The sequence below is a fragment of the Lynx canadensis genome, chromosome A3 (genome assembly GCF_007474595.2).
Source record: "Lynx canadensis isolate LIC74 chromosome A3, mLynCan4.pri.v2, whole genome shotgun sequence".
Classification (NCBI taxonomy): Eukaryota; Metazoa; Chordata; class Mammalia; order Carnivora; family Felidae; genus Lynx; species Lynx canadensis.
In genome coordinates, this window is record NC_044305.1 from 108,669,162 (window position 1) to 108,678,400 (window position 9,239).

Sequence of the window (9,239 nt, forward strand, 5' to 3'; positions counted from 1 at the left end):
TCTACATCGCTGATTCTCTGTTCTGCCTCATCCATCCTTGCTGCCACTGCATCCATCCGTGATTGCAGCTGTTATAGCATTTTTAATTTCATTCTGGCTATTTTTTACTTCTTTTATCTCTAAAGAAAGGGATTCTAATCTATTTTTGACTCCAGCTAGTATTCTTATCATTGTGATTGTAAATTCTGGTTCAGGCATCTTGCTTGTATCTGTGTTGGTTAAATCCCTGGCTGTCGTTTCTTTGTGCTCTTTCTTTTGGGATGAATTCCTTCATTTTGTCATTTTGAAGGGAGAGAAAGAATTAATGAGCTAGAAAAATTGAAATTAAAAAAATTAAAATTAAAAAATATTAAAGTTAAACACACACACACACACACACACACACACACACAAATCCAATAGATGATGCTAGATCTTAGGTGTGTTTTGGTCTGGGTGTTGAAAGTGGTTTGACAGATTAGAGAAATAAAAAAAAGGGGGAGAAGGAAATCGTTTGAGAATTTGAAAAAATGAATACACTAAAGTAGACTAACATGAGATGATGTGGGTAAAATAGAATTTGAAAAAATATACACAAAAGTAGAGAATATAGTAGAAAAAAATTAAAAATATTTTTAATAAAAATTAAAAAGAAATATGAATTTTTTCATTTTCTGTATTTAAGAGAAAAGAAAAGAAATGAAAAAGAGAAAAAAGAAAAAAGAAATTGAAAATTTGAAAAAGTGAATACACTGTAGTAGACTGAAATAAAATATGGGAGTAAGATAGAATTTGAAAAAATTACATAAAAGCAAAGTATATAGTAATAAAAGTTAAATAAAAATATTTTTAAAAGAAATTGAAAGTAAAAATGAATTTTTTCTCTTTCTGCGTTCAAGAAAAGAAAGGAAATGAAAAAGAAAAAGAGAAAAAGAAAGAAAAAAAGGAAATTGTTTAAAAATTTGAAAAGGTGAGTACACTGAAGTAGACTAAAATAAAATGATGCAAGTAAAGTAGAATTTGAAAAAAATTACACAAAAGTAAAAAATATAGTAATAAAAATTAAAGACAGATATTTTAAATAAAAATTGAAAATAAAAATGAGTTTTTTCTCTTTCTGTATTCAAGAAAAAGAGAAGAATTGTAAAAGAGAAAAAGGAGAAAGAGAAAAAAAAGAAAAAAAATTGAATAGATGAACCTGCTAACAGATTGAAGTAGGACTGAAATTGCTTCATTTTCCCCTAGAGGTCAGTCCATGTAGCTGTTTATAGTCCATAAATTAGCCGGCAGTGAGGCTTGTGTTCGTGAAGAACAAAGTTGGCCCAAGTGGGCGGGGCTCGGTGTAACAGCTCCACACTCCACTAGATGGCGCTGCTAGCCTACTGGGGTGGATTGTTGCCGTGCTCGTAGGTGCGCATGCGCATGCGCAGGAGCCGTGAAAAATGGCGCCACCCAGCCAGCCAGTCTGTTCTCCTGGATCAGCAATTGCGCACTGTTCTCCGTCTTCAGCTCTTGTCCACTCCCCACTTTTTCACTCTCCATGATCAGGCCCCAGGCAGTACCTCTCTCCCAAGTTTTGTCTCAGATGCGGCTGTTTTCCCCGGCCCCTTACTTCCGAAGGACTGCGGCTTTGACCCGGTCCGCCCTTCTGGGGGAGGGTCTCACCGAACAATGGCCGAATGAGCAATGGCCAAATGTCGGCTGCACCCAGCCCGCCCCCCAAAAAGATCGCGAGACAGTGTAGCATCAGCGTTTCAGGGATTATGGAAAATTGCAACACACATCTGGCACCAGGTTTTACCCTCAATGACCTTGCCCCAGCACCAGCGAATGTGGCTGCCTTCCGGGGTCTGCTGGGACCAGGTGGCTTCAACAGTCTCTACCAAATGTCCTTCCAGCGATGGAACCGCTTTTCCCATGTGGCCCGAGAACCTCCCGGACCCCACTCTGTTCCTGGGGATTCACCTTTCCCACCAGAGCACCGCCAGGTATCGAGCTGCGGAGTTGCAACCTTTGCGCTCCCCTTGTTTACAGTCTTAGTGGAATTTAAACCCTCCCCTCTCTCCTGTCTCCCTTTTTAGTTTAGTCCCTGCGGCTGTTTCCAATTTTCCACTTTCTCTCCAGCTGCTTTTGGGGAGGGGTGCTTTTCCCGTATGCTCCCCCCCTCCCCAGACTCTGTCCTCTCTCCACCCACAAAAGGAGTTCCCTACCTTTCACGGCTTCTTGCTCCCCAAGTTCAGATCTTCATGTCGCGTGCCTGCTGAATTCTGTGGTTCAGGTTGTGCAGATTGTTGTGTTAATCTTCCAATCAGTTTTCTAGGTGTGTATGATGGTTTAGTGTTGGTCTGGCTGTATTTCATGGATGCGAGACACACAAAAAGCTTCCATGCTGTTCCGCCATCTTGGCTCCTCCCTATTTATTATTTTTTAATGTTTATTTTTGAGAGACAGAGATGGAGCATGAGTGGGGGAGGGGCAGAGAGGGAGGAGAGACATGGAATCTGAACCTGTCAGCACAGAGCCTGACGTGGGGCTCGAACCCACGAACCGTGGGACCATGACCTGAGCCGGAGGCAGGCACCCAACCCACTGAACCATCCAGGTGCCCCATTTTGTTCATCTTTTAAAACAAAGGTGTTTGAATAGGCACCCTTGCTCTGAAAATGGAATTATTTTGTGGTGCAGAGGTTTGAACTTAAATGATTGCTGTAGTGATACAAGGGCGTTTCCGCGGGAAAGTCTGATGCACGTGTTGGGAAGGAGATTGACATATGGAGAAAAATTGGACCATATGGGATTAGGAAATTAAAAATTATCTCCTCCTGCTCAGTAAACGTGCCAAATATGAGCCTGTCATCCTAAGAACGGTCTTCCTTTTAGCAAAAGAAGACATTACGAACATTTCCAAAATTAAAAGAATATTCATGTCATGTCAAATGTGTGATGTGTGTAGGCAATGATGTGTTAGGTTCTAGGAAGGAAATTTGTATTTCAGACACAGTCCTTGTTAATTAAGAGATTACAACTAAATAAGACTAGCCCAGATGTAACAATCAGCAAACAAAGCTAATGAGAGAGAACCATACCCCATGGTTAACGCTGGAATGATTTAATAAATTATGGTACATCCATTCTATGGAATATTATGCAATCATCAAATGAAATGAACCACACATTTATATGTATTGACTTGGAAAGGTGTAGAAGACATTTTGTTAAGTGCAGATAAGCAAGTGGTAAAATAACATGAAGAACATGATCGCGCTTTTGTCAAAAGCAAAAGTGAGACTCTAAATAGGCAGTTCTGTTTGTAGAAGCATAGAAGGGTGGAATGATCTGATAAGCTAACCTCAGCTCCTTTAAGAGCGTAGGATCGGGCAGAGGAGGAAGGAAGCATTTTAAAAAGTCTTTCTGTAACTCAGTATGTTTCCATTGTTACAGTGAGTGGGTATTACGATTTTTTTAAAGTGCTTTTGTAAAGCACAAAAATGGCATAACCTTTGTCTCCCAATCTGTGGATGTATGTTGGGTCATATAATGGTTCTTTCACTCTGCAGTACTCACAGCTCCCACTGGATCTTGCCCAGTGATTTCCAAGCCAGCCCTCTCCTTAGCACAACATCCAGGCAGGTGTCCTCCCCGAGGGCACGCTCTCTGTGCTGGGGATCTGCCAGGAATACAAGGTAGCAGCACATTCCCTCAGATTCCCAAACCCCAGCAGCACCTTGGCTCTTCAGAAAGGAGGAATCCCTTTCCTCTCCCTCCCCAGTTACTCTCGGCTGTTGGGGGGGGGGTGGGGGTGGTCACATGAGTGGGTCCTGCTGGGGCTCCCTGTGCACATCAGCATTTCCAGGCTGGTCTCCAAAAATGCCTGCACCCCTCTACATTGGTTCAGCCTCCGTGGGCATATCTACATGTCTACAGGGAGTGCTAAGTTGTATGTTGGAGGCAGAAACTCAGTGAAGGGAGAGACCTAGGGTCCAGACAGGATTGTGGGGAGGGGACATCAAATGTGCGAACTGTAACACCAGCAATACGGAGAAAGTGGAACGAGAGAAGAGAAAGGCAGCCGGCCTCACACTATTGACTAGTCTGTGGTACGCTCTTGTTAAATAAACATAGACAATCTCACAGAACACCTGTGTCAGACAAGGCCACTCTGTAACTGTGGTGGCTTAAGACAAAAACAAGACCCATCTGTAACTGTGATCACGTCTGACCACGATCAAAAGCAAGAAATTGTCCAGGTCACAAAAGTGACCACCAAACATGCCTCTATTCATGGGTAATATGAGTGCCTGCTGCTTCTTCATCAGTTACACCTGTAGGCTCGCTCCCTGCCCCTGCCTTCTAGATAAGAATTAAGGTACCAATCATAGCATCGCCTCTGCTTGACAACATCTTATCCTGAGCAGAGCCCCACTTCCTTGAAGCCTCTCCAGAATCACGGAACACAATCCCAAATCCTGTCATAAGCTCCTTTTTACACCCTCTTACTGAGGCTTGCAGTTGCCTTCACTGTGACGAGTCCTGAAGCCCCAGCTGACCGTAGGTGTATCCTGGTGGCTCTTGGTTGGAGGGCAATAACAAAGGGAGGATCCCAGGTGGGGCAGTCGGTGCCATCGAAGGCAGAGACCTAGGGGTTTCACCGTGCCATTTATTTTCCCAGTTGTGAGAGGTCAATTACACCATTGCACCTTCTGTGTTTATTCATTGCCTGAACGAGCCAGGTTTGTGAGCGCCTTTCAGAGAACCATCTGACTGTGGCCGAGATGTCTCTGGAGAGTACTAGAAGGTGAGGATGTGTCGGTTAGGTGGGGACAGATGAAGGAATGTTTGAATTCCGGGGTGCTTTACCAATCTGTATTCTACCCTCATGGGCAACTGGTGTTGAGGGTGTGGACTTCAGGATCTGTCCTGGCTGATGTGTGACCTACAAGGTGCATGGCCTGGAGCAAGCTTCTTAACCTTTCTGAGCTACAGAGCCTGCATCTTAGGAACGAAGAGATTATCACTTACCTCACAGGCTTAAATAGAGCATGGAAATCTCTGGTACGTAGGGCAGCGGGGACTCACCACATATGCCATTTTTTCCCCTCCCCATTAAGCGATGGACAGCCACTGTAGACTCCTGGAAGAGGAGTGGCCCCAGGAGACTAGGAATTCTAAGAAGATAGAGCTGATGGTGGCGTGGGAGACGACCTGAGTGGGGAGGGTGCGGGCAGACCCTGGGGATGCCGGGACACCCCAGCTCACATGGCACTTGCAGATCACTGCAGGGATCGCACCAGGTTCTCACAAGCAACACAACTGTCCTGCGTGGACATGGGCAAAGAAGGAATGATGGAGGCATGCCACGCAGTGTGTCTTACGACAAGTCTTAGCGGGATAGGATAGAAGGAAGAAATGTTAACTTTAGCAACACTTCTTGAAAGGCAGCCAAACTCTGAGATGCTTGAGGCAGCAAGAGGAACGGATTCCTTCAGGGTGCAGCGGTCAGCAAAGAGATGCTCATTTCTTCTTTTTTTAAAATTAATTAATTAATTAGAACATTTATTCATTTTTAAGATGAAGAGAGAGAGCACATAAGGGAGAAGAGCAGAGAGACAGAGATGCAGAATCTGAAGCAGGCTCCTGACTCCAAGCTGTCAGCACAGAGCCCGACGTGGGGCCCGACCCCACGAACTGTGAGATCGTGCCCTGAGCCGAAGCCGGATGCCCAACCTACCGAGCCACCCAGGCGTCCCAAGAGATGCCCATTTCTAACAAGTAAGTCCAGGGGCCGTAACATCTTCCAGTTGTGGATTGTTGCCATGGCTTTGCAGTGACGCAGAGAGAGTTCGCCTCAAATCCGGAGGATGATGCTGTGCGCTGAAGGTCAGCTTGGGCTTTGTCTCACGTATGACTTGTTGAGCGAGCAAGGCAGACCACTCCACTTTAGCCCAATGGCAGATGACTCCCAGGAGGAGAAAACGGATGACTGAGGGCAAGAGCTACATCTTGCAACCACTCTTTCCTCGCCAGCTCCACCTCTAGTCGTTCTTAAATTTTATAGTTAATAGTACCCCAGGGAGACTTCAAGCTGCTCCGTTCCTCACGTAGCAAGGAACTTTGGCACCTGGCATGTTTGTGTTAAGTAAGCAAACGAACAAAACCCCAGGCGATTTGTGACTGTAAGTTAGCTGCAGATGGTGTGAGAGCCAAGTCAAGGTCATAGCAAGTTGCCCCAGTGATTTGAATCATAAAGTCAATCAACATTTGTCGGGCTCCTACTTTCTCTAAGGTTGGGCCCCGAGGAAGCTGCAGATGAGCGGGCCCATCTCCTCCTTCACAGAGTCTGTCATGGAGTGAGGAGGCTAACGAGTAAACCAGTGGAGCACGAGGGCATAGGAAATGCACCTACGCCATCATGGTAACGTGGAGAAGGGGAAGATTACATTTTACCAGAAGGATCAAGATTTTAAAAGAAGGAAAGGATTCTGATGAATTCTTGATCTCGGCCTCAGCTCATCTGCCAACAGCCATAGATATAACAGTCACCTCCTTGCCCCTCTCCTGGAAGTGTGTGAGGTTCCTGGACCCTACAAGACTCTACTGTCCTGGACCTTTATGCCTCTGGCTTGCACGATTGACAGAAGGCAGGATTCAGGGGAGAGTAAGCTGCTGCTCAGCTCTATTCATCCCTCAGGAGTCTCATCCTCTAGGTGCAGAGGCCCTAGGAATTGGAGACCTATCCTATGGGGCTCTTGGAATCCCAACCCAGATACTGGAGAATAATGTCCAGGAAAAGGTGTAATAGTGCTGACTGAAAGAGAATGGAGGAAATCGGGAAGTATATACCTAGGCCTAGACACTCTCTCTGCTTGATATGATATGGTTACATTTTTTCCTGTTTTGAGAATAAGTGGAAGACAGATGCCGACTTTATAAATATAACAAGAGAAGAGCACCGCGATTTGTATACCAGTGTCGATTCAGTGAGCGAATCCACTCAGCTTCTTAAACTACAAACTGGGATACTGTATGTGTGTGGGTGTGCGTATGTGTGTGTGTTCCTGGATTCCCTCGCACTTTAGTTGTAGTGTCCTCCTTTGTAGAATGGGTATATTCCCAACCGCATAGGTTCGTGAGGATTAAATAGGCTTTTTTTGTGAGACCCCCTTATTAACAGTAATATTGACACTACTCACAAAGTCTGAGACACCCTGACGTTGGCTACTGTTAGTAAGTATACTGGAAAATAAGATAACCCTTTCCAGAGAAACTCAAAACCATTCCAAAGCGCAGCGTGATCCTGCCTCTTATCACGTCAGCGTTGTCTGTCGGTCAATTGTGTGTAGTGACAGTGGGGCTGAGTTTCAAAAAGATACAGTTGAATGGGGACCTTATTATTTGCCCTCCTTTCTTCTGTCTCAAAGGGCTCTCAGTGTAAGGAGTTTTAGGCAGATGTATTACCTGTGTATGTTAAATTGATGGTTGAAAATGTTAACATAGTTACAAAGTGCTTTGAAGAAAAAAAAATTCGGTCTATTTTCAGTGTGAAAGTGACATTGGTACTGTATAAGAAACACTCTAGGCAGACAATGGTTTAATCCCTGAAGTATTGGGTGTATATCCTAAAACCTTCAAGTGTCTGGAGAAGTGGTTTCCTTCTTAAAATGGACCATATCCTGCTCTGCATGCCAGAAATCTGACTGTGTAATTAGGAGACCTCTCCTTCCCTGACTGTGATAATTCAGCCTGTGCTGAGTTTCCATGGATAAACAAGCAGCCCCTGGATTCTCACCAGGCGGGAGCCAGCGGCTGAAGGCAATGTTCCTTCCTTGGAGAGGGCACATCTTTTTTGAGAAGTGAAATACTTTTTAGCCAAACAACAACAACAACAACAACAACAACAAAAACCCCCAAACCTGTTGCTCCAAAGTTTTCATTACTGACTCAGTATTCAGTTAGAATTTCTGTGGCAAATGCTGGTGTGGAAGAGACAGTGTCAGGGGAAATTGCAGACTGATGAATACAACAGATGATGCATGGAGGCAATATTAAATAAATATTGAACTTTAAGAAATACCGTGTGATAGTCAAGTGTGTAGGAATGAAATAATAGGAGATCTGGGGTTTGCTTTAGAATAACCCAGGTGACTGCGGGAGGGGACATGGGGTACAGAATGAACAGAATTGGCCATGTGTTGATAATTATTGAAACTAGGTGATAGGGCCATGGGGGTTCATTATATTATTTTCTCTAGTTTTATAAACAATTGAAAATCTCCATATGAAAAGCTAACAAAGGGCGCCTGGGTGGCTCAATTGGTTAAGCAAGCATTCGACTTTGGCTCAGGTCATTATCTCACAGTTGGTGAGTCTGAAATGACTCTCTGCTGTCAGCATGGAGCCTGCTTCAGATCCTCTGTCCCCGCCCCTCTGCCCTTCCCCTGCTCATGCTCTCTCTCTGTCTCTCTCAAAAATAAGTAAATAAAACTTAAAAAAAAAAAAAAAGCCCCGGGGGCACCTGGGTGGCTTAGTTGGTTGAGCATCCGACTACAACTCAGGTCATGATCTCCCTGGTTTGTGAGTTCGAGCCCCACATCAGCCTGTCAGCACAGAGCACACTTCCGATCATCTCAAAATGAATGTCTCAAAATCCGATCATCTCAAAAATAAATATTTAAAAAAAAAGAAAAAAAAAGCCCCAAAGGTGTGGCTTTCTCGTTTGAATGAAAGATGTTTTTAAAAATTAATAATTCATAGATGTTGCATACTGAAATATACAATATAGCTAACATTACATTATTGGTGTTATGTTAGGCATTTGTATAATATTACATATATACCTATAACTTCATATATATTAGGTACATATAGAATAATATAATTTATAGATATACACATATACTTTTATACGTACATATATTATTTAATATGTACATATATTAAGTACCCACACATACATAGTGTATCAATTCATGCAATTCCTGTTAACAACTCCATGTGTGAGTTCTATGTAAATTACCTGCATTTGCAGATGAGGCAATGGGATATGGAGATTAGTTCACAAGGTCAATAAGTAGGATTCTAACCCATTTTGATTCTGGAACCCATGCTCCTTCTTAAACAGAGCCCACTATTGCTGTTAGTATCCATGCTATTCTGGACTATCACATTGTTATCAACAACTTTCCTTACTACAGTTTATTTTTATTTTTATTTTTGGATGTATAAATCTTATAAATTATAATAAATTATAATTTATTTATTTT

General features: G+C 43.4%; 1 long non-coding RNA gene across 1 annotated transcript; it reads left to right on the top strand.

Moving 5' to 3' along the window:
• Positions 1 to 907: 907 nt before the first annotated feature.
• Positions 908 to 5,590, top strand: LOC115509758. The gene is made up of 3 exons (XR_003967483.1): positions 908 to 949; positions 4,649 to 4,774; positions 5,548 to 5,590. It is a non-coding gene; the product is annotated as an uncharacterized LOC115509758 (long non-coding RNA).
• Positions 5,591 to 9,239: the final 3,649 nt, after the last annotated feature.